Consider the following 27,466-nt stretch of genomic DNA (forward strand, 5'->3'; position numbering starts at 1 on the left):
TTCTGTATTTTCTAGTAGGCAAGTGAGCTGTAAACCCATAAGTGCGAACAGACTCCATTTCTTCCCCTTTACTAGGTGAAAGCCCTGACCCAGACCAGCCTGATGACAGCAGTGGGGCCAGGTGACCCGGGACAAAGCCCTTCCTTGCTTGAACACATCTGCTGCTGCTAATCATCATTTGGAATTAATTCTCAGCATTTACGGCACCGACTATCGTGTGATACTGCCCCACCCTCGCTGGAAAGCACATCAGCCTTTAGGGCTAGGGTAAAATCCCAGACAAAATCACCTAGCGTATAGAAGACGGAGAGTGGGAAAGGTTCATTTTGGGTGTGATTTAGGGGATTTTCCCATTGAAAAGACATAATAAATGAAGACACTGTGCAGGAAAATAATAATCTTTATAATTAGCAGGAGGCAAGCATTGTCTACAGGTCTGGAGCTGCTGAAGAGATTATATACTTGCTCTATTTGATCCTCTTAATAACGCTGAGAAGGAAAAATTACACTGTCACCCTGACTTTGCAGGTGGGAAAATGAAGGACTTTCCTAGATGTACGCAGTGGAGAAGTGAGGAAGCTGGGGTTTCACTCCAAAGAGTGTGAGATGGTTGAGTTGGCTGTGCAAACACGAGGACCTGAGTTCAAATCCCCAGCACCACATCAAGTACCAGGCATGACATGGACCGGTAGCTAAGCTCTTTCCCGAACATAGATGTTTAGAGCCATAGACCTTGGCCTTGGTCAGAGCAGCCTCCTTCAGCCTGGGTCACAGCAAAGCACTGAAATAAGTGATTGTTGAGAGAGCTTGGTCACAAAGGGGCACTGATGCCGCTTCATCTAAGGTCCAGCGAACAGCACAGAAGAGCGAAGGGGGGGAAGGACTATGGGGACACAGAACGGGGGAGAGAGATGCGGTGCTGTCTTTTGAGTATGGCATGGCTGTTGTAACTGAGTTCGTGGTGACTGCCTAGATGAGGGGATGCAAGTTGGGAAGAAGACAGGGCCAGTGGGAGTGGAGAGGTGACTGTCATCATAGTGTGCTGTGTACAAGCACAATTTGTCAAAACAAAAACAAAAAAAAAAACCAAGCTAAATAATACTTTTAAACACTGGATATGGATGTCCATGCCTGTTAACCCACTGTGGTGGAGAATGAAGAAAGGATCGTCGTTGTTGCTCGCTGGCCAACCAGACAAAAGAAAAGCTGTGAGCTCCAGGTTCATCAGGAGACCTGTCTCAGGGAATAAGGCAAAGAGTGTAGAGCAGGACACTATGTGATCCCCCACACAACTGCATACACCACACTCATAAACATACACACACTCTTCTCCATACACAGAACAATGATGCCAACCATTCTGTCTCATGCCTCCCTTTCTGTAGAGGTGGAATCTCAACATCCAGGAAGCAGTTTGAAGTTTAGCAGAGATAGAGTGTCTGTAGTGGCATTTCAAATGTGTTTTAGTAAATAGACTGCCTGAAGATCTGAGAGTAAAACAGTCCCTCCTGTCAGCCTTACAGACAAGATTATGGTAACACACACCTTTAATCCCAGTAGCCACACTAGTTGCCATAGAAACTGAGTGGTGCATGCTTTTAATCCCAGCCATAGACAGAAATATAAGATGGGGCGAAGACAGCTCTCAGACGCAATCTCCTTCTGAGATTCTAGGAGGCAGGATCACCATTTTGGACTGAGGTTGAGGTAAGAGCCAGTGGCTAGCTGTTTTGCTTTTTGGATCTTCAGGTTGAACCCCAATTTCTGACCCTGAGTTTTTATTATTTGTGCTTCAAGTGTCCAGTGAGACAAATGTATGTGAACAACCCCACATTTGGCCTCCATCTTGCCTGGATTTTTGGTCTATGTTCTACTCCTAACTCTGATGACAATTTGGTATCCAATTCAGGTCTGAATACAGCCATGAACAGCCTACAGCAGCAGCTCCTTACCCTCTTGGCATCCTTCCTGTCAACTCACCATGATTGTCCTGGGGAACTGGGAGCTTCCCTGGGCACTTGAGGAAGTATAACAACCAGTAATCACTGTGTGTCTTCAGCACCCTCCCCCTCATTTGGGATGATAACACACCTGGCTAATGTCTGCCCGGAGAACCCACTCTCAGTCAAAAACCCCGTTGTCAATATTCAGTACACAACATAGTCTGTGTTTGAAAGAACAGGTTTCTGAAGACCTCAGTTTTCTCTTCAAATCCACTCACTAAATGGATAATCACCACCTTAATCATAAGAAATAATACCCGTGAAATCGCGATTTTCACTTGCTAATTAAGTCTTCCCTAAAATGTGTTAAGGTAACTAAAAATGTTCATGTGCACCTTAGTGTATCTCTACGTCCTGAGGTCCACACTGTCACACTTTGAAGACTGTGATGTTTGTCAGGGAGCCTTAGAAGCTGTAAGTGTCATACAAATTCAGGGTGCTGTCATCGCTTAGAACTAGGCAGGGCAGTTGTCCGAACTGTCTAGAAAGAAAATGGGCAGTGAGACTAAAGTGCCAATCACTGCAGCAAAGCACAGATCCTCCTGCTCGTCAGTCCTGGCTGTCGCAGGGGCAGCCGCGTAAACCTGGTACCGCATCTTCTTTCAAAGCTTCCCCCAATGCCAGAAGCTCATATGCAGGGGAGATGGGGAAGGACAGGAGCCAGGAGGTGTGGACTCAACACCCCCGAGATGCGCCAAGTTTCAGTTACTTCCCTCATGGTCATCAAGAGCTGGTCCCACTCAAGATGAGACCACCAGTGACTTCAGCATGGCACCCCAAGGAGAACACCATTTCAGAGGCTTGCCAGCGTCTGTCTGGGGTTTCCCCTGATGATACCGCTGTGTGGCACTGTATCTTCCTGGATTCAGCTCAAGCCCCCAGGAAACTGCTTTTCATTTTAAGCTGGTGTTTCTTGTATGAAATTTAACTCCTCCAAAAACCTTTTTGAAAACTTCCTTACAAACCCATACCCAGATCAATGGAACCAAAGCCACAGGCATGGGGCACAAGCATCAATAGTTTCAAGTCCCTCAGTTGACCACAATATGCATCTTTGGTGAAGATCACTGTTCTGATGAGGGAGGGGAAACATCCCTCACTTTTTGAGTGCCCCTGTAACCATGATACACACTTCCTTCTGTTCTAGGAATCCCACAGCCCGAACTTTCCTTCCCCATTTCCTGGGCTAGAACCCTGCCCTTGTGCTTCTCACTTGTTTGTTTCTCCACCTCAAGTTCAAAGAAGGGACTAAGTGACAACACTGGGCATGCATTGGGCTCTTGTGTTAACAAATAGGGTGCTGTTCTGTATGCAATTTACTGGGTCCTCGAAATGTGTAGATTTATATTATAAACTGCTCTGGAAAACAGATGTGGGTGGCCTTCTAGAATATGCCTTCATTATTTTGGATAACATCACCTATCTTCCACCGACAAGGTTCTATCCAGAGCTGCCATTTGGCACAGTATTTCTCCCCAGTCGGTGGAGACAGTTGAGTGTGCTAGGGTTGCTACAGGTCAGTCAGAGATTAGTCTCTTTACAAAACACATAGACATGGCAGGGCAGGAAGAAGAGGAAAAGAGATAGGAAAGAAGGGGAGGAATCTGCGCATCATCATGTGGCAAATCTCCCCCATTGCACAGCAGCAGGTAAGTGCAGGTGGCGAGGCCCTTTAGTGGGGAGGGCACAGGAGATTAGCCTACAGTGGGCCAGAAGAATGAACCAATCATTCAGCTCATGTGATAGGTGGAGAAAAAGTCTCCATGGGATTCAGTGTCTCGGCTATTCCTGTTTACTTCGGACACAACTGCCCTTGAACTCTGGGAAAACCTCAACAGTGTACAACAAAGTCTCCCCTTTTCTCAGGCTAATCTGATTGGTCTCCATTACCAGCAAGTGAAATAGTGTAAATCAATATGACTGTGTGCAACATGAGGAAGGCGTTCAAGAAATTGGAAAACTCTGACAAGTACCAACAAGGAATTCACAACCCAGGAAACACAAGGCTTAGTCAGCTGCAGGTCAACTCCAAGCTTGCACTTAACAGTGGTGGCATCTTGGCATGTATTTTACCGCTGTGGATCACAGGGGTTGGTCTGTGAAAATTAAACAGTAGTATAACGTGGCACTTCAGTGGGATCACTACTAATCATAACCCCACCCCTGTGTTTGACCCTGAAGAGATATGGGCAAACACAGGAGTGATTCCTGAGCGCATGCCATCCGAGACAGGAAGTGGCCTGGGTTTTATATGATCAAAATCACCTCACCTCTCTCCTTGTTTGTGGCCGTGGCAGAAGAGGAGGACTGCCATCCGGTCACCCAAAGAGGCAATTTCTATAGTCCTGACTCCATGCAGCCCAGAGGGCACCAGAGCAGCCAATTAGAATGTTTTATCCTCAAAGTGTTCAGTGAAGGCAGGTGGGCAGAGCGGGTCACAGAACTCTGGGCACAAAAAAGGAAAAAGGTCACTAGAGCAAGTGCTTTGAAATACCTCATCCTAAAATAAAAAGAGATTTAATAAAAAAAACAAAACTGGGTCATTGAGTTGAAATACATCAGGATCCTCATTAAAAGTTTTAGTTTTCTTCATATGGATCCCCAAAAATACAGGAATGTGAGAACGTGCTATTTTGGGGAAGATCATAGAAAAAGTTGGGCCTTTGAAAGTAGGCAGACTCGGGTTCAAGGTTGGGCTTTGTCAGGTCAGCGGTCTGCGTTCTGTCATGGTCTCTTTGTGCACCCGGATTATCTGTCCATATAGTAAAGTGTCCTAGAATGACTAATCCGCTAATTTAATAAATGTGGGCTGGGGAGACGGCTAGCTGCGCAAGCATAAGGATGTGAGTTCGGTCCCCAGAACAGACTTAAAAGTACCAAGTGTGTTGGCATGCATGTGAAACCCCAGCTTTGTGCAGGCAGAGACAGGGGTGGGGAGACCCTGCGGCTCATTACCCATCCCATCTAGACTACTTAGCTACCTCTAGGCCGATGAGGGACTATCTCAGAGGAGAGGTGGCTGGCACCCCGAGGCCCGGAACCAGAAGTTTCATATATGTGCATCTGCACCCTTCCACACGAATACATTAATTACATTTGTTATCATATGTCTGTGCACACCGTGCTTACCATGCCATCCATATACATGCTCAGTGACGTTGGTGACATCTCCAGTCCCATACACAGAACTTCAGCATGGCCCAGAAGAACATGTACTCTGTGACCAGACAGGACTGGCTTTGAGCATCACTCCTACTTTGGCAAGGAGGCTATGACATCATTCTCTTTCAGATGTCCATCTCTTTCTCAGTAAAAAGGCAGTAACAACACCCACGTGAGGTAGATCCTGACTCTCGCTCACCCAAGTCTTCTCCTTTCACTATACAGCCCAAGAGTGACCTAAATGGCACTGGGAAATATCATTGAGTCCACTGTCTCAGAGACAGCTGTAGGATACTGCTCTGGCCAATGAAACAATGGCTGGTGTGTGCTGGAGACTTCTGGGAACGCTTTTGTTTTTTTTTTCCAGGCATCTCTCACCCATTTCTTCTTGCCTGCTCTGCCTCTGGTGCCTAGGACTACAAAACTTAACCACAGACTGTGGATGAAGCCAACAACCAAGTAAAGCAGAGAAGATACATCAAAAGAGCCAGGGTACTTGTACCACCATTTATTCCCTCAATCAACCCATATTGAAACCTGCTGTAGTCTGAGTTTCCTGTTCCAGGCAATAATAAATGACCTGTCATTTAAGCCAGCTGGAGTTTCAATTTCTGTCGTTGCATCCAAAAGTATCTTAGCTGATGAGGGTTAATTACGATGCTACACATGTTAAATCACTTGTCCCAGTCAACCCTGGCACCCCAGGAAAGGCAAAACAAATGATTATATCTTATCATTGACGCCTTCATCATGATAATCATCATTACCAGTCACATAGCTGCTCACAATAAAAACAACTGCCTCGGCTACAAAAATAACATCGACCACTTCCTCTGTGCCAGCCACAGTGGGAAATGCTTAACATATTTAAATTATTTAATCTTCACAACGGCCCCATAAGATAAAAGTTATAATCATCCCGATCTTCCAGATGGGGTAAATGAGGAGCAGAGGGACCAAGTAATTTTCCTAAGGGCGCACAGCTGGCAGGTGATAGTTAAACCCAGCAGCCCAGCACCAGATCTGTGACACAGGGAGGAAGACCACAGAGACAGTGGATTGGCTTCCCGATGTGGCCTTTTCTTGTCACCCCAGCAGCTAAGCAAAACCAAGGCAGGTGAATGAGGTCTCTGGGGAAGCGCTAACCAAACAAAATGGAAGGGGTGTGATTTGGGAACCAGGTATGCGTGCCTGGCTTGACTAGGATACATAGGCGTCTACCCTAAGGAGGGCTGGGGAGGTGGCTCAGTTATCAAAGTGTGTACCACACAAGAATGAGGACTTGAATTTGATGCCCAGAAGCCACTTTTAAAGAAGAAAATTCAGATCATGTGATGGTGTGCACTGGTAATCTCAGCGTTGGGAAGGTGGACACATCTCTGGGGTTCGTTCGCCAACAGTCTAATTGACTAAATGAGTTCCAAAAAGGACTAAAAACAGATGTTAGCTTTGAATCTTCAGATATGTGTCTTTGTCTTGGCATACACCAAAAGGTGAGGAAATCAGTGACGAGTCTTAGGGTGGAAGGTTTCTCAAGAGTGGTACAAAGAGTTGGAAGGGAGAAATGGAACATGAACTTGGCGGGGATGGGAGGATGTGGGAGAGGAAGAATGAGTGGAAACAAGAAACCTTTCCAAAGTCAGACCTGACACTGTCGAAACCTCCAGATGGGTAGACAGACAGATAGGCAGACAGACAGATAGGTTATGGTTTAAATGGAGCTACCCTATGAAGAGGGGACAATGCTCCTACCAGGCACCGCAGGTAACAGGTAAAAATCCCAGTAACAAGAATGAATGTGTTACCTCTTTTGGAATTGCTGGGCATTGAACTTCCATAGATGCCCCCAACAATACGGACTATTTGACAATCCTGTTGGTTACCAGAATTCAACAACAACACTGTTGCTGGAGACATCACATCTTCAATCATACTTGAGTCATGGAACGCGGAGAAATCAGTCTGGTAGCCATGGAGGCGTCGTCCCTGCCGGGCAGCTTTGATACTTCTACAAGGCCCTGTGCCCAATGCTAGAGTGGAAAAGACGTCACCAGCCTTACATAGCTATGAACCCCGAGAGCCACTGCAGTGCAGGACCTGGCAAGACGGGCATACTGGCACAACAGTGGCCCAAGCGTTGTGGGGATGACGGACCACTTTCTGACTGGTTTAAATCCCATTTGAGATGAGAACATCAATACCTGGCACCATATTGGACCAAAACTATGCGTAGGCCCTAGAGGAGAGCCTACTTCTATTACTCTGCTACGTGGACATAATAATATCCCAACCTGGTGAATTATCACAGATTCATGCTTCTCTCAACACTCATCAAAGAAATTTCTGTTTGCGTTAGATGGCAAATGACTCTAACACTCACAACAGGCCAAAGTGCAGAGAATAAGAGACTAAGAAATGCTTATCCCTAAATAGAACACACACACACGCATGCATGCACACACACATGCACACACACATACATACACATCACCTCCTGTTGTCCCAAAGCTCAAGAATCACTGTGTGAGGGGCAGAAAGGGTGAGAGAGGCAAAAGCAGCATAGTCACAGGGGAAAACGTCTTCCAGATACAGGGAGCAGTTTACAGATGAGCTCACCCAGGTAATGACAGCACACATAAGACCTGCACAAGTTTAAGGCAGACCAAATCCCATCAAGGACAGAGGAAATGGACTCAAAGCCTCACTGCTAGCTGAGTCAGTTGTTACTTGCTGGTACAGGGAGAGTGGATACTCTTCAACACTGCAGCCCCTAGCAAGTGAACCACACTCGAGTGGAGAACTACATATCTAAGGATACATGGGCAGGACAAATAGGACTCGATAGGTTTAAGCAAATCAAAAAGATGTGGTTGAGTGGGTGGGTGTTTTATTGCTCTGGGAGGAGTGGGGGATGAATATGATCAAAGTTCATTGGACAAAATTTTCAAAAATCCCAGTTTAAAAAACAAAGGTCAATGGCATCTAAAGGTGACACCTGAGATTGACACACCCTTGCACATGACATACCCGTACACATGACACACCCCTGCACATGACACGCCCCTGCACATGACACGCCCCTGCACCTGACACACCCTTGCACATGACACGCCCTTGCACATGACACGCCCTTGCACATGACACACCCTTGCACATGACATACCCGTACACATGACACACCCCTGCACATGACACGCCCCTGCACATGACACGCCCCTGCACCTGACACACCCTTGCACATGACACACCCTTGCACATGACACGCCCCTGCACATGACACACCCTTGCACATGACACACCCTTTCACATGACACACCCTTGCACATGACACGCCCCTGCACATGACACACCCCTGCACATGACACACCCTTGCCATGACACACCCCTGCACATGACACGCCCCTGCACATGACACACCCTTTCACATGACACACCCTTGCACATGACACACCCCTGAATATGACACACCCTTGCACATGACACACCCTTGCATATGACACACCCTTGCACATGACACGCCCCTGCACATGACACACCCTTGCACATGACACACCCTTGCACATGACACACCCCTGCACATGACACACCCCTGCACATGACACACCCCTGCACATGACACACCCCTGAATATGAGACACCCTTGCACCTGACACACCCTTGCACATGACACACCCCTGAATATGACACACCCTTGCACATGACACACCCCTGAATATGACACACCCTTGCACATGACACACCCTTGCACATGACACACCCTTGCACATGACACACCCCTGCACATGACACACCCTTGCACATGACACACCCCTGAATATGACACACCCCTGAATATGACACACCCTTGCACATGACACACCCCTGAATATGACACACCCCTGAATATGACACACCCTTGCACATGACACACCCCTGAATATGACACACCCCTGCACATGACACACCCTTGCACATGACACACCCTTGCACATGACGCACCCTTGCACATGACACACCCCTGCACATGACACACCCTTACACATGACACTCCCCTGCACATGACACACCCCTGCACATGACACACCCTTGCACATGACACACCCCTGAATATGACACACCCCTGAATATGACACACCCTTGCACATGACACACCCCTGAATATGACACACCCCTGAATATGACACACCCTTGCACATGACACACCCCTGAATATGACACACCCCTGCACATGACACACCCTTGCACATGACACACCCTTGCACATGACACACCCTTGCACATGACACACCCTTGCACATGACACACCCTTGCACATGACACACCCCTGCACATGACACACCCTTGCACATGACACACCCCTGCACATGACACGCCCCTGCACATGACACACCCCTGCACATGACACTCCCCTGCACATGACACACCCCTGCACATGACACACCCTTGCACATGACACACCCTTGCACATGACACACCCCTGCACATGACACACCCTTGCACATGACACACCCCTGCACATGACACGCCCCTGCACATGACACACCCCTGCACATGACACACCCTTGCACATGACACGCCCCTGCACATGACACACCCCTGCACATGACACGCCCCTGCATATGACACGCCCCTGCACATGACACACCCCTGCACATGACACGCCCCTGCACATGACACGCCCCTGCACATGACACACCCTTGCACATGACACACCCTTGCACATGACACGCCCCTGCACATGACACACCCTTGCACATGAAACACCCTTACACATGACACTCCCCTGCACATGACACACCCTTGCACATGACACACCCCTGAATATGAGACACCCTTGCACATGACACACCCTTGCACATGACACACCCCTGAATATGAGACACCCTTGCACATGAGACACATAAACTAGAGGTGGAAAGGGTCACCCCTTCCTGAGGGGTGATTCTGAGAACTGAGCAGAATGGTGCGGTGTCAGTAGCTACACAGGGCCAGTAAAGGAGCTACCGAAGACGCGAGCACAGAGCTTCGTGCTTGGCCTTCTCTCCATTACCAGTTGTCTGCTCTGTCTCATTTACGGATGGCACAATGAGGAAGAAATACTCAGGGAGATGGTTAGAATGCCAACCAAATCGACAGTTACCTCTTTAATTTAAATCTCTTTCTCTGCTCTCCTCACGGAGGAGTTTGATGATAATTCCCTTCCAGGTTCCATTTCATAAGTAGGACCAATTTGACTCATTATCTCCCCATAGGCAGCAGCAGAATGAAAGCCAGCTGTCGCTCCTGACTTATCTCTGCCTCTGAATAGAATCTGGACTGGGGAGAAGTCAAGGGTGAATTCCCTAGTATATGAGTTATTAACCTTGCAGAACAAGTTCAAGGATTCTTAGATGAGCCCACTGCTCAACAGATGGAAGATTCTTAGTTCCTTCCAGCAAGCTACGAGGCCAGAACTAAGGAAGAACAGGCGGAGGAAACAACTTATTGTAGAACCAAACAGGATGGTACTTGGGCTCTATCATAGTGAACTACACAGGTTCCAAAGCCAAGAGGTTCCCTGTGGACTTGAATAGGTTGTGTGATTTAACATATATGTGTGTGTGTGTGTTTAGTTATGAATGAATATACATGTGTGTACAAATACATGTGTATACCATTACACACTAGGATAAGTATTGTTTGTTTTGAGACAAGGTTTCTCTGTAGCTTTGGAGCCTGTCCTGGAACTCACTCTATAGACCAGGCTGGCTTCGAACTCACAGAGATCCACCTGTCTCTGCCTCTCAAGTGCTAGGTTTAAAGGTGTGGGCCACCACCACCTGGTGTAGGATAAGTTTTAAAAAAGGTGTTGCTAGTAGATTTCATTACTGTGTGAGTTTCATAGGATCGTGCATACACAAACTAAGACAGCGGGAATATCTTACAAGATAGAATTTTACAGACCACCATCATATATGTGGTTTGTTGTTAACTGAAAGGTCTTTATGCCACACTTGACTCTATATGTGTTTGTATGTTTATATGTATAGGTGCTAGTCAATGTTTTTTCTTATGGAGGTAAATGCTCTGCGTATGTCTACTGATTGTTTCCTAGCTATGTTTTTCCTTCCTGAATCCAAACTTTCAGCTCCTTTCAAGCCCATGCCAAATCTGTGTGTGTGTGTGTGTGCGTGCATTCGCGTGCATGCCCATGTGTATGTGCATATGGAGAGAAGTACACATGCAACTGTGTGTGTACATATCTGTATGAGTATGGAGAGGGGTACACCTGTGGCTCTGTGTGTGTGTATGGAGGGGGTGCACATGTGATTGTGTGTGTATGGGGGGTGCACATGTGATTGTGTGTGTATGGGGGTGCACATGTGACTGTGTGTGTATGGAGGGGGTACACATGTGATTGTGTGTGTATGGAGGGGTGCACATGTGATTGTGTGTGTATGGAGGGGGTGCACATGTGATTGTGTGTGTATGGGGGGTGCACATGTGATTGTGTGTGTATGGGGGGTGCACATGTGATTGTGTGTGTATAGGGGTGCACATGTGATTGTGTGTGTATGGGGGTGCACATGTGACTGTGTATGGGGGGTGCACATGTGACTGTGTGTGTATGGAGGGGGTACACATGTGATTGTGTGTGTATAGGAGGTGCACATGTGATTGTGTGTGTATAGGGGGTGCACATGTGATTGTGTGTGTATAGGGGATGCACATGTGACTGTGTGTGTATAGGGGGTGCACATGTGATTGTGTGTGTATAGGGGGTGCACATGTGATTGTGTGTATAGGGGGTGCACATGTGATTGTGTGTGTATGGAGGGGGTACACATGTGATTGTGTGTGTATAGGGGGTGCACATGTGATTGTGTGTGTATAGGGGGTGCACATGTGATTGTGTGTGTATGGAGGGGGTGCACATGTGATTGTGTGTGTATAGGGGTGCACATGTGATTGTGTGTGTATGGGGGGTGCACATGTGATTGTGTGTGTATGGAGGGGGTGCACATGTGATTGTGTGTGTATGGGGGGTGCACATGTGATTGTGTGTGTATGGGGGGTGCACATGTGATTGTGTGTGTATGGGGGGTGCACATGTGATTGTGTGTGTATAGGGGGTGCACATGTGATTGTGTGTATAGGGGGTGCACATGTGATTGTGTGTGTATGGAGGGGGTACACATGTGATTGTGTGTGTATAGGGGGTGCACATGTGATTGTGTGTGTATAGGGGGTGCACATGTGATTGTGTGTGTATGGAGGGGGTGCACATGTGATTGTGTGTGTATAGGGGTGCACATGTGATTGTGTGTGTATGGGGGGTGCACATGTGATTGTGTGTGTATGGGGGGTGTGATGTGGGAGTGTCATATATCAATCTGTTGATTTCATTGGCTAAGCAATAAAGGAACTGCCTCGGCCCATTTCATTGGTTAGAAGATAGGTGGGAGGAGTAGACAGAACAGAATGCCGGGAGGAAGAGGAAGTGAGGTCAGACTCCACAGCTCTCCTCTTCGGAGCAGACGCTTCAGAGAGACGCCATGCTACCTGCTCCAGGGAAGACGCACGCTCTGACCCAGGATGGACTTAGGCTAGAATCTTCCCGGTAAGACCGGTGCTCACAGATTGTTAGAGATGGGCTGATTGGGATATCAGAATTAGCCAGTAAGGGCTAGAGCTAAGGGCCAAGCAGTTTATAAAAGAATACAGTTTGTGTGTAATTATTTCAGGGCATAAGCTAGCCGGGCAGGGCAGGCGGCTTGGGGTGTTGGGGGCCGCCCCCTTATTACTACAAATGGCGCCCAACGTGGGGCTCGAACCCACGACCCTGAGATTAAGAGTCTCATGCTCTACCAACATTCTTTTACATTTAAAGGGGGAAATGATATAGGTATGAATAATTTGCATTGGTATGGATTTTAAGGTCAATTTTGTTATATGTATAAATGTTTCTGATGTAACTTTTACTTGATAACTTTTGTTATATGTAATTTTGCTATGTTAAGGTTAAAGCCTTCCTTTTTTTTGTTTAAACAGAAAAAGGGGAAGTGATGTGGGAGTGTCATATATCAATCTGTTGATTTCATTGGCTAAGCAATAAAGGAACTGCCTCGGCCCATTTCATTGGTTAGAAGATAGGTGGGAGGAGTAGACAGAACAGAATGCCGGGAGGAAGAGGAAGTGAGGTCAGACTCCACAGCTCTCCTCTTCGGAGCAGACGCTTCAGAGAGACGCCATGCTACCTGCTCCAGGGAAGACGCACGCTCTGACCCAGGATGGACTTAGGCTAGAATCTTCCCGGTAAGACCGGTGCTCACAGATTGTTAGAGATGGGCTGATTGGGATATCAGAATTAGCCAGTAAGGGCTAGAGCTAAGGGCCAAGCAGTTTATAAAAGAATACAGTTTGTGTGTAATTATTTCAGGGCATAAGCTAGCCGGGCAGGGCAGGCGGCTTGGGGTGTTGGGGGCCGCCCCCTTATTACTACAGGGGTGCACATGTGATTGTGTGTGTATGGGGGGTGCACATGTGATTGTGTGTGTATAGGGGGTGCACATGTGATTGTGTGTGTATGGGGGGTGCACATGTGATTGTGTGTGTGTGTGTGTGTGTGTGTGTGTGTGTGTGTGTGTGTGTGTAAGTAGGACAGAGGTCAATCTTGGATATTGTTCCTTAGGAGTCATCCACCCTGGTTTTTTAGTCAGGGTCTGAGACCTGGGGCTTACCACATGGGCTCAGCTGGGACCCACCTGTCTCCATCTCTTCAGCACTTGGGTTATGAGCACATGCCACATCTTTTCATTGATTTGAAGGCTCCAAGTTAGGTCTTCATGCTTACCCAGCAGCCCTTTTCCAGCCCTCGGCAATCCTGACTACACAAAGCCTTTGCTTCTCACCTTCAGCTGCTCCCTCTCACTCACCGAACATTCTACCCTGGAACATGCCTTCCAGCCAGGTTCTGCCTCCTCCCTGACTTCCTACACACTACCCATTCTTCTCGGGATCACTCCACCTCTACAAACCTGTTCTGCCCCACCAAGGCCCAGTTGCATGGTGTCTCTGCCCCAGATTCAAGACCTCTGTGAACACTCTCTCGTCCTTACATTTCACTTTTTGTGGACCCCATAACTCAGCAATTCCTGAACGTTTCCCTGCCTCTCCTTAGCTAGTTGCCTCTGTTTGTACACCTTCACTGCCTTCTTCAAACAGATACCGTTCGTGGCCAAGAACTGTAATGTATCATATGAATTTTCTTACTTCCTCTCTTCCTAATTTGCTTCTCCAACTAAGGCAAGAAATCACCTATGTTGGCATGATGCCTATTGGATCAGGACAGTTAAAGAGTCTACCAAGATGGCTAACCTAAACTTATTCTAAAAATATAGAGCCATGCAGGAAAATACTACTGTGCTTCCCTGGAAAGTTTGCCTTTTCTATTTTTTCAATAAAATTATTAATATCTCTGCTAGCCTCCAATGCCTCTTCTTTTATCCTTACAAAACTGAACTTTCTCTACTGTTTCCTTTATAAAATAGCATTCCTAGGAACTATCTTAGCATCCTATTTTCATTACCCAAAACACAAGCATCACACTAAGCCTGACTTCCCTGTTAAGTGTTAAGTGTTAGTTCCCTATCAAAGGCCAAGTCCTACACTTCTGTGATTCCTCTTGTTCCCCTAAGAGCATTGCTGCTGTTATTGTCCCAATGCCTCTCTATCAATGCTCCTGTCTTTGTGGAACATTTCCGTGAGGGTACAGTTAAGTTATTCTCTCTCTCTCTCTCTCTCTCTCTCTCTCTCTCTCTCTCTCTCTCTCTCTCTCTGTGTGTGTGTGTGTGTGTGTGTGTGTGTGTACACATGCATGTAACTATGTTCATGCTTGCAGAGGTCAGAAAGGACATTAGGCATCCTGCTGTATCATTTTCTACTCTCTACCTTTAATACAGGTCTCTTTCTGAACCTGGAGCTAGATTGGCTTCCAGTAAGCCCCAAGGATCCTCCTTCCCATGCACAGGGCAGGAGTTACAGGCACACTCAGATTTTCATGTGGGTGTTGGGCTCTGAACTCAGGTCCTCATGCATGCACATTTGTTCTTACCCAGAACCACTTCCCCAACACTAAAAAATTTAAGAATACTTTCCTTGCTGTTTTATGTCCTTCCAGTTGTCGTATGTGGTGATTAGTTTTAGTAGGAATGGCCCTGGTAGATTCATGTGCTTGAATGCTTGGCACTATTAGGAGGCATGGCCTTTTTGGAGTAGTTGTGACCTTGTTGGAGGAAGTGTGGCACCGTGGGGTGGACTTTGAGGTCTCATATGCTTGAGCTATACCCAGTATGGAACACAGTCTCCTCCTGCTGCCTGCAGATGAAGATGTAGAACTCTCAGCTCTTCTCCAGCACCTGTCTGCCAGTATGCTGCCATGTTTCCCACCATGACAATAATGGATTAGACCTCTGAAACTATAAGCCAGCCCCAATTAAATGTTTTCCTTGATAAGAATTGCTGTGGTCATGGTGTCTCTTCATAGTAATGACACCCTAACCAGAACACTATCTCAATTATCTTTTCAATTTACAATAAAATACCCTATTCTATTTGTTAGGAATATTTCCTAACCCAGCCTCTCTGCCAGCACAAAGAACTCCAATCAAACCAGATTAGACCTAAATAAAAAATGCCCACATTTAGTGAATGCTGTGTTCTCGGATGGCTGGAGCGTGGCAGGGGGAAGACAGAGGGAGAGCACATGCAAAATCAAAACCACTTCCAACTTAATATTGCATTCTAGACTCTTTGGATATAGGGGTGTTTGAGGGCTGGGGTCTCACTTTTGAAGTGTCACCCCGGCCCGGGCCTAGGAATTGCCAAGCACTTGGACTCCAATTCCCAGCCTGCCAAGCACTGACCCCTCCCCGGGGAGAGCTAGAACCACTCCCACAGGGTATTTAGGCTGCACTGAAAAAAGGAACACATGGTTTCAGGGGTTTGCCTGTGCTCTCCCTCTGTCTTCCCGCCGCCATGCTCCTGGCCACTAGAGAGCATGACATTCATTAAATGTGGGCATTTTTTGATTCAGTCTAATCAGGTTTGATTGGAGTTCTTTGTGCCAGTGGAGAGGCTCGGTTAGGAAATATTCCTAACACTATTACCATGTATCTCTTATCCACACCACTTCACAATATCTAGTCTTACTAAGGTCACCAATAACTTCTATGCTATTGAAATGAATGGTATCTATGCTATCTCAAGCCTCATACAAAAATTGTGAGCATTCTCTGATGAACTTAGCTGCCCTAGCTTGTGCTGTGTCCCTGTCTTGGGAGATGTCATCTGGAAGCCCCTCTTCTGCTGAAACTTCCTTCTATGCTAATCTCTAAATGCTTGCATGCTTCAAGGCTGCTCACTAACCTGAGCTTTCTTTTCTCTCTCCTCTTTTCCATTTGAGTTGGATAGAATATTTACTGCTGTACAAATACATGAGAGGAATTTCTTAAAAGGAGGAAATGCAGCTCAGCTCATGTTTTCAGAGGTTTTAGTCCATGGTCTGCTAGCCCCTTGATGACATAGCACACAGTAATCAAAGGGCAGTGGACCACAGTGGGAAACTGCCAACAATGCAGCAGCTAAAGTGGAGAGAAGAGTCGGGGGCCAAGGGCTAAACTACACGTCTCAAAGGCACATCTCGGAGTGAACTGCTTCCTTCGACTGGGACTTCTCAGTTCTATCACCTCTAAACAGCCTACTCAAACTGTTGACAAGGCCACAAGGCCAGAGCCCTCATCATCTAATCCCTACTGGAAACCTTCCCAGATACAGTGACAGGCATGCTTTGTTATTCTTCCACATAGTTCTCAATCAACTCTGGCTGGATACAGTGACGGGCATGTTTTGTTAATCTCCTACATAGTTCTCAGTCCACTCTGGCTGACCATCAAGATTAACCTCTGAGTTCCTGCTCTGGGTATAAGAAAACACACTACCTAGGAAGAGGAAGTGGACCAGTGGGGCAGGGAAAACCTAAGGTAGTGGTGTAAATAAAGTCTATGGTACATCTATATGGAAATGGTAAGATGAAATTCATCATGTTGCACAATGAATATACCCAAATAAACAGAAAATTTTATTAGATTACAGAAGTTTCTCTAACATTTATTTCAAACATCTTTGAGTTCATTTGTCTGTATATTCAGATACATTCACACTCTGCACTCTGGACTGGCTAGGAACTCACTATGTGGCTGGGGCTGGTTTCAGTCTCACAATAATCTCTCTGCCTCAGCCTCCTGACCACTCAGTTGAGAGCTGTACATCTTGCCTGGTGGCTGTGCTTGTTTTCTATGGCAGGAGAAAAAGCAGGAAAAAAAAACAAGCACACAGGCATTCACTGGTGTGGCTGAGATACAGGCAGGAAAAAGAACAAGCACACAGGCATTCACTGGTGTGGCTGAGATACAGGCAGTGCAGATCCTGAAAGGACCGCACACCCTTGGATAGCTCCTCAGGGCCAGAGGCACACCTGTTCTTTTGGATGGCTCTGTGATGGAATGCCCTCTGACAGTAAAACTTACATCCCAGTCCTTGCCCCTCTGTCAGGCTTTTATAAGTGTGAAACATACAAAATCTGGTGATCACAGGAGAAAAATGGTGCTATTACCAGACATTTGGAGTAAAAATCTCTCCACAACCTTTTCACAAATCACATCTTAGATACTGTCAGAAAATACATGGCAAACTACGACAACAACATTTGTCTTTTGGCAAAAAAAAAAAATGGACTTAAAAGTTTGTCTGTATCTGTGGGAAGATCCCTTCTCAACAGCATTGTGTGTTTGCCTTCAGGATGAAATGGTGGGGATGGACTGGAGTGGGGGTGGGGAGCAACATTCTAATGAGGACAAGCAGAAACAGTATGGAAAGCGATCATAAATTATAGATTTTTATAAACTACCCCCATGCCATGCAGTTTCAATTACAGAAACACACAGTAATCACTGAAGAAATTGCTGCAGGAGCACATTCATTCTTGGGGTTAGGAGGCATCGATTATCTCCCCTGATTACATCTTGAGCTCCAAGTGTGGCAATCACAGCTTCATACAAAGACTTTAGTAACACAATCTTTGGGGAATTAAAAAAAAGAATCATTGGCGTGAACTGCGTGAAAGGACAGAAGGAAAAGGGTTCATTTCAAAGCTGGAACTTCAGCAAAACTTTGGAACTTGACTGCCCAAGAGCCCGCTCTAAATGTTGAGCATCTCTGGCATCTCAGCAGGATCAGAAGAGACCACCTGCTGTGGCCAGGCAAAGAAACAAAGCTCCTGTTGCAGGGTGGCAAGAGGCCTGGAAGACAGCACACTCTGATGTGCTTCCCTCTGCTGCTGCTCTGTGAGGAGCTGTCAGGAGAGCCACGCAGCAGATGTGCGAAAGACTCAAGTGTACCTTCATTCTGATACCCATTTTACCAGTGGGTAAATTAAGTTTCAGCAAAATTAGACATTGCAATTTAGGCCACCCAAGCTGTCATGGTAAAAGTAGGCTTTGACAGCACAACGGAGACCTCGCCCTGAGCACTGCGGCATTTTTCCCCTCCAATAGCGCCACTAGCCACAGTCCCTTTCCTGTTACGATCAGCAAGTCTCAAACTCTTCAAGAAGGTTGCACAACTGAGGAGCTGAGCCACCTGTGACAGAAGCACTAATGTCCTAGCTGAGACCTCTTTTACCAGCCGCTCTGCAAAGGGAACAACTCTAGGACAGCCATACATGTTTGCTTGCTTGACAGGTTCTTAAGTAGCTTAGGCTGGTCTTGAACTCCCAGAAATCATCCTGCCTCAGCATCTCACGGTTCCTGCATCTTTAGATTTGAGTTTGGTGCCCTTCAGAATAGAAAACTGATACTGTATGCAAATTAGCACTTCTTGATGTCATCATGGTCATCTTGTTTGTCCTTCTAACTTGCCCCATCTTCATAAGAACACCAGGGCTATGTAAAAGACATAGCCCAGGCCGGGCCGTACAGCCAGGGCCGGGCCTTACGGCATGGAGTGTGTGCTTATATTCCACTTCACTCTTCATGGTGATTCTGCAATCTAGGCAACACCTACCTCAGTTTTGTCATCAAGTAAACATGGCCAGAGAAGAGGAACAATTTGCCAAAGACCACACCCGGAGAATAACAATCCAAAGAGAAGTGACTTCACAATCTACTCTATCCATAGTACTTAGAACATAGTACATTCTTATTTACCAGATGGTATCATTGCTATGGAAGGAAATAAATACTCCTTTAAATCAAAGAGAACAAGGGGGAATGCCAGCATCCCACTGAGTGTGATCCTACTGAGACGTGAACACATGAAATGACACCAGGACAACTAAACACATGCCATAGTGTTGCAAACGCAACTGTGGGCAGGCGTGTCAATATACACTCATGCACATGAGAAATTAGAAATACACAACACACCTTCTCACACAAAACATTCACACACATAAGCACACACACTAGGGGGCTTTCACATCATTCCCTGAATTAGAATGTCCAAAGAAATATGTTCCGTAAAGGGTTGGCTCTGCATTTTGCTTTTACTTTTGGCTTTTCTGCTATGAGTCAGAAAATCAACTATAGTGGAATAAGTGAAATAATCAAGAAAATGAGATGCAGACATCTTGGAATGAAACCAGAGGTCTGATATTCATCTCTGCAAAGAAGAGAGTGTGAGTTTACGCTCCACAGGGAGCTGGTTTGTGCTCTTAAGATTCATGAACTCCTCACTGAACGAGTCTTCCAGCTGTTCTTCAGAATCCCTACATCAATATTAATAGCATCCATACATTTATGATTCCTCTGACTTTGGATTGGAGACTACCCACCTATGTCCTTTCTATGTTTAGGTCTCAGAGAAGGTGGGAAGGGCAGCAGGTCGCATAATAGGCAACAACTACTAAGCTGGAGTCGTCAATAGTTGTTTAAAGAGCCTGCTCATTTCATTCTTTGCTGCAATCTAAAGAGATAAACATGTCACTGCTGTTCTTATTTCCGGCTTTCGTGTCTGCGGGGTTAAAGGGTAAAGACATTATGCCGGGAAAGGAGACACAGACACGTGGCGGTCCCACCTGGGTGCACTTTAATGGGGGAGGGGTAATGGCAGGTAGGTACAGGTGTGCAGAGAGACAGGAAAGGCGGGGGGGGGGGGGGGTGTCATGGCGACCCTCACCTTTTAACGAGGAATGCAAAGACTTCTGGGAAATGTGTCCTGCGCTTGCGCGCGCAGGTATCCATAGTCCAGGGGAATGCTGGGAGCTGTGGTTTCCAAAAGGAACAACAATCACCACTGCCAATTTGTATACAGATAAATTGAGGATAGGATCAGTAATAAGTGCTCAGGGTCATGACTGATGTGCGGATATTTGGATGTGGCTCAGCTTTGGAAAGACAAGCTCAGAGGGTGGTGAAGGGTAGCGAGTTTTAAAATAACAAGTTATTTTTAAGCCTTGCGTTTTTAACAGTCTGTTTGGATTGAGTTTAACCAAACCCACTTCACAAGGCTGGCTGGGCTTCTGTCTCTACTGCCCATTGGCCTATGTCTTCTAACAACTCACCCCAGGAAGGAGATCCCACAAAGGATCAGAAAACACACACTGAGGTTGTTGAGTGTGGCAGTTCTTCACCGCAGCACTATTGATGTTCTGGGTTCAAACAATCCTTTGTTGGAGAGCTGACCTGTACTTATGAGAGATTACACTGTATCTGCAGACAGACACTGCACACCTCCATCAGGTGTGGCAAACAAAGGAATCTCCAGGTAGTGCTAGGGGCCCTTGGGAGACAAAACTATCCCTGCTTATGAATCGTTGTGCTGCACATTCTCGAGCCTACTCTGTGCCAAGCACCATAGTGTGTACTTCAATGAACCTCTTCTCTACCGGAGTATTTACTATGATAGTCATTCTTTCAGGAGCGAAGCTGTATCCTGGCCAGCAGGATACGAACGGGGTCCCTGATAAACCTAGGGGAAAAGAATGAAGGAGACAAGAGAAATGACGGCAAGACAGGATTTCTGATCAAGCTCTCTCAGAGGCTGTTATATAGCAAACAGGCAAAGAGGGGAAGGGAAGGGTGTCAAGAAACTCAGGTCTGCAGGAATTTAGGTCCAGAGTCGTCCCTAGCTGATAAGTAAATACTGAGGGTCTGTAATTGTTGACTATCAAAGGAAATGCTGATTGATTCTGGAGCCTGGTGCCTGCAGGAGATAAGACACCAGGTTGATTTCCTAGACCCTGCAGAGGGGTTAGAGGTAAATATTTTTCTTAACTTGTGAGCTTAAGATGGCTGTAAACAAAATTCAGATCTCAAAATACAGGTCTTTGTTTCCGGCAAAGCTGAGGTGACATTATTCTTTGTGTAATAAACAACTCCAGCAAGGAAGGGTCTATTCTTCTGGCTTAAGATTTAAGAGAATCAAGTTGGTCATTGCAGAGAAGGCAAGGCCATAGAGACAGCAGGCTCCCAGGTCACAATATATTCACATTTGGGAAGCAGACTGAACAGAAAGTGGAGCAGGATGCACCTTCTCAAAGCACGCCATCAGGAGTAACCCTTTTTCTGTAGCTGTGGGTGCCACAGCCTTCCAAGTGTGCCATCATCATCTAGGGACCAAATGTTCAGATCCAGGAGCCTGTGGGAGACACTCCATACTGCAACAGCAATCTCTGCGAGAACAGACCACCTAGCAAAGGTTCAGTATCCCTCCAGCATCTTATGCTGGCTCATACATGTGCGGATGAAATGGTACAACTGGATTTGAAAGCAAATAATTTCCTGTGACCCTATGGTTGAGAATTAACCCTGATTTCCCTTCAAATCACCACTAACCTGTCACCTTATCCTTTGGTTAGTGCCAATTAACTCCCTTGCAGCTGAGCACATTTTTCATTATTACAGGGATGGTGGGAGAGCACAGAGACCTTAGCATTCAACCCAGATGTTGCCTTTCATCTTTTTGTGACATAAATAAGTGATCCTGGATTGTTGAGGATTAAAAAACATTCTGTCAAAACCTAAATATGTTCCAGATTCTCTAAAATGGTACAAGACCAAAACTTCAAGTATTCCTGGGGAATTCAATGGTTTAAAAAGAATAAGAAAGACAATACAATTGACATATACCCCCTTTCTTCTGGGTAATTCAGCTCACTTTGAGCTGATCATTGACCTCTGTAACATCTGCAGCCTTGCCCAGATCTCCAGTGTGGGCTCCAACTGGCTTGAACCAATCTCCACACTTGTGGAAGCCACTATGATTTCTTTAGTTACTTGATATGATTTGACCTAATAAGATAAGAGGGGAAAATCTCTTCTGTCCTAGGACAGAGAGTATGAGAACGAGGAAGAACTGAGCTGCAGCTCTCACCAGCCACTTTGACTCATAACAATGGAGAAGACAAGAGGAGGGTGGAGAGGAGACATAGAAAACAATCTGTGTCCTGACTCAGCACCACTTGAAGAAGCCAGACTTTATCATACAAGATACAGCTCTACTCCCACTTTAAAATGCCTTGACTGTTTTTTCCAATGGTGTAAAATTAAAAAACATTCAATAGAAATGATACTTCAAAATTTGAGTCTGTCAAATTCAGTTTTCTCCTCAGGCTAGTGTTATGCAGAGCGAGACTCTCACAAATGGGGGCAGCAAGATGAGCTTCCAGTGCCTGGTACAACTGTCCTTACTTTGTTATGTTTAGTAGATGGTGTGGCATTAATGCGGTTTTGCCTTATGATATTTCTTGTTACTATAGTTTGGTTAAGATATTTCCCCAGCTCAGATGGAGGAGAGTCTCTAAATCTCCTCTATGGCTGAAAGTAAACTTAAGTTGGATTTTCTAGTAATTTTAAACATACACTTTCTTGTACCAAATTCCTATCTGTCAAGAAAAGAGTTTTTATCAACATATCCTATGATTTTAAAAAAGAATGAAATGTGACTTCATGAACATGCTCATGCAGAAGGTGTATACCCATGATTGCCTTAGTCTTCATGAACATGCTCATGCAGAAGGTGTATACCCATGATTGCCTTAGTCTTCATGAACATGCTCATGCAGAAGGTGTATACCCATGATTGCCTTAGTCTTCATGAACATGCTCATGCAGAAGGTGTATACCCATGATTGCCTTAGTCTTCATGAACATGCTCATGCAGAAGGTGTGTACCCATGATTGCCTTAGTCTTCATGAACATGCTCATGCAGAAGGTGTATACCCATGATTGCCTTAGTCTTCAAACAGTCCTGAACCACATATGTCTTTGCCACTTTACAGATAAGGAAACTAAAAAGGGAAATTTGTCTAAAGACTCACAGCATTAACAGTGTTTAATTGGAGTTGCCCTCCACAGGCAATAGTGAGCCTCCCAGAGTGACTCATTTCCAAAAAAAAAAAAAGCTAAAAATCCTAGGGTCAGATGTGGGGCTTCCCCCTTGAGTTGTGGTAAGAGATATCTAGGAACCCCCAGAATAGTAGCGACAATTGACATCGCTTTTGGTTGCCCACCAGTACTTGTCACTGGAAGCACCACATACTTCAGTTATGGGACATGGAGGAATCAGGATGGCACTGTCCAGGAAGCTTCTGTCCTACTGGCCAGCTTTCACAGTACTGGTGAGTGCTACCCAGGTCACTGGGGTGGGGACAATCACCAACAGTGTCACCCAGTGAAAATGGATGCTAAAAAGAAATCCCATACTAGCTCAGAAGTGAATATAATAAAGGGTATATTTTTAGGGGTAGACTCACAGATCATAGTCCTCTGCTCAAATGAGGAATCCAGAAGCCAAAAGAGAGATTGCGGGTGCTTTACATGTGTATTTATAGTATAAAAGGCCATGCCCAAGTGGGCGGATAGCTTAAAGGCTACTGGCTGAAGGATTTCCTACAGCACCTCCCCCTTTTATTTAAATAAGAGACTTCTAACCCTAATACAAAATTATATATAATAAGAACAAATATCAAGTATAAAGATTAGAATACAACCAGCATAAACAATATCAAACAAGAAACATGTGATAAATGTTTCAATAATTATCCTATCCTAAGAAGTCTAAGTCTTGTATTATAAATAACTTGGCCAAGTCATGAAAGAAAAGTAACTATGACTATCTAGTCTTCAACCCCATCAAAGACCTGAGAAGGGAAATCATATTACTTGAGTAAACAGGAAGTGTAACCAGTGACAGAGACAGCTTGCTACCTGGGCAATCACCCAAAGTCTCATTTGCAACATTGGAGCAAGCAGCTTTGGCTAAGGCCTAGAGTAAATGATAGAACATTTTCAGAGGCAGGAAATTTTTCAAAATGGTCTTACCCTGTCTTGGCAAGATTTGACAGTATTTTTTCTTGTATCCTGCTTGTCCTGTTCAGACATTGTGCATTTTGTCAGTGGTCGATGCATGGGCAGTTCCTTACCCAAAGACCAGTTTTACCAAGAAGAAAACAAGCTCCAAGTGGAGTGTCTTCAGTACTCAACATTCTCTTGAGAATAGATTGATGCTGCCAGGAGCAATCATGCCTCACGTCAACAGAACCCTAAATTATTTAAAAGCCATATCCTACAGCTCTTTGAAGTGGTTGAAGATTACCTATCTATGCAGGGTAAAATCTATGTCTATAAAGAACCTGATTAGTCTAACTACAAGTATGACAAACTTGGATGACTATTGACCTATAATTCTTAATACCTATGTAACTTAAAGACTAAGACTTCATATGAGAATATTAAACAACTGTGCAACAAATGAGGACAATGACCTCAAAATGTATCAATACACAAAATGTTGTAAGCAGAGGTAGAAGCATGCATTCATACAATATGACAAAATAATTTTGCCTAGGTATACAAATATTGTAGTCAAAAATAGGAACATTTTCAATACAATTTAAGTTTGTATATACAAGAATCTATACCAATATAAATTGCCTATAAATAGCTCACAAGTATCCACTCTATTACTCACTATTATAATTTGTAAGCTCACACTAATCTATTATTCCATCCAATTTCCCTTCTTTTCCCTCAAAGAGATCCTTGAGTCTATATAATTTCCCCCTGAAGCCCCCAACCCTATACCAATTATAATCAACCCCTAGTTGGTATCCCTAAGCCCTGAGAATAAACTTTGTTGAGAGAGGGGATGTCATGGGGGTAATGTTTTCTCTATGGGATCCTATGAAAGTAAAATGATGGTTAAGTTTCAAGATTACTGCCTGGTGTAATTGCAAATAGTCTCTGGGTTTTTCTGAGGTTTCAATTTGGAGTTCTGGCCAGAATGTTGTAAAAAAAAAAAGTGCACTATTTCAGCTAACCAAGTTAGAACCGTCTTGAGCAACTGGTACCCAAAACAGGTCTCATGGTAGCACTATCATCATCATGACATCATATCAATCAGGTGGAGTCATTGTTGTGGGCCCCATCTTCTTCCTGGAAACTTCAAAAATTGCTGCAGGAAAATTCATTGTTCATTGTGGAAAACGTCAACATTATTTAAACAGACATATATTCAACGAAAGGTACAATAGAGACAAAAATAGGTATGAAGAAAAGTAAATTTTTTTTCAAATTCTTTCTTTTTTCTGTCCCATACCAGAAATCTCCTGACATGAGACAGAAACTCTGAATTTTTCTTTTAACAGCATGCTTGGATTTAGAAAAGGACAGAGCCATTGTCGAACTCCAAAGCCAGCTTTGATTTTTAAGTGAGTCATGACAGTTATTCTAGTTTATGTTCAGAGATTCTTACCCTCAATGATCTGTCCTTATAAGTCATAATTCTCTTTGCTCGATTATCCTATTTGGATAATCATCTTTTCCTCTTTTGGCATCTAGATGTCCAGGGTCTCTTGACTCATTGAAGATGAGTATTTTCCTGCAAAGATGAGAACAGAACCCTGCCCCAACCCTTATGAAGCTTCCTTACTACCTGCATGGTTCTCACCTCTGTGGATGAGCCATCATTTTTCTTTTTCAAAAGATTTCTCTTTTTCAAACCAAATCTTTATTAATTTTGATGGTATCCATAACCATTCTTGTACGTGGAAATAAGGACAAAACCCTTCCCCAACATAGAACATTTCCTGGTTTGCATTGTGAGGGTAACACATCCTTGAAATACCTGGCTGATGTAATTTAGAAGACTTTCTATTATTCAATGTTTCTCTGCTGCTGTTGTTCCTTTCTCATTAGTGTTAAGAAAATTCAAGGTTAATAAAGCATTATGTAATCTATTTCTGGGTACATTTTCCATCTCTTTCTGTTTGTTTAACATATCCTTCATAGTTCAATTTGATCTTTCTATAACTGTCTGAATTATAGGATTGTTTGGTATATCTGTAATAAGCTTTATATTATAATAAGCAAAAAAACAGTTTCATTTTCTTTGAGACATGTACTGGACCTTTACCTGTCTTTATTTGTGCAGGTATACCCATGATGTGTGATTACTGAATCAGCCTTTTCTGAGCTCAAAGTAGTTGCCCATTGAACACCTTAATAGGTGTCAATGGTGTGGTATGCATATTTTAATTTTCCAAAATCTGCAAAGTGTAACACATCCATCTGCCAGATTTCATCCTTTGAGTATCCTTTGGGTTACTTCCTGCAGATAGCAGTGTTTGGTTATAGGAAGAGCAAGTAGGACATCTCTTTATCCTTAGCTTGTTGCCATGTAATAAAAAATTTAAGCCTTTGCTATTGACATGATGTTTCTTATGAAATTCTGAGGCCTTCAACACAATTCCAATCAGTAATCAATCAATTTCTGCATTACCTTGTGCTAGAGAATCTGGCAGACCAATATGGGAATGGATGTGTGTTATGTATATGGGACAAAGCCTATTATTGATTATATCTTGAACTTGTATGAATAATGAAGTCAATTCTATATCATCTGGTATCAATTCAGCAGTTTCAATATGCAAGACAACTCTTTCTGCATAATGTGAACCAGTAACTCTATTAAAAGGTTCTTTCAAATCTCATAGTACCATGAGAATAGCATATAATTCTGCCTTTTGTACAGAATTATAATGGCTTTGTTCCATCTTACTTAAATCTTCTGCCTTTTATGATTTATTTGCATCAGTATAGATTGTACAGGCTCCAGTTATTGGTGTGTCCTGTACAATGTGGGGGAAAATCCAAGTAGTTCTCTTTATGAGGTTCTATTACTTTTGGGATAATTGCTTTTAATCTCTCCTAAAAAATTAGCACAAGCTCTCTGCCAAGGTTCATTGTTTTCCCGTATTTTAAAAATTTCCACAGTGTAGTAAAAG

Source organism: Microtus pennsylvanicus, chromosome 11 (genome assembly GCF_037038515.1).
Source record: "Microtus pennsylvanicus isolate mMicPen1 chromosome 11, mMicPen1.hap1, whole genome shotgun sequence".
Lineage (NCBI taxonomy): Eukaryota > Metazoa > Chordata > Mammalia > Rodentia > Cricetidae > Microtus > Microtus pennsylvanicus.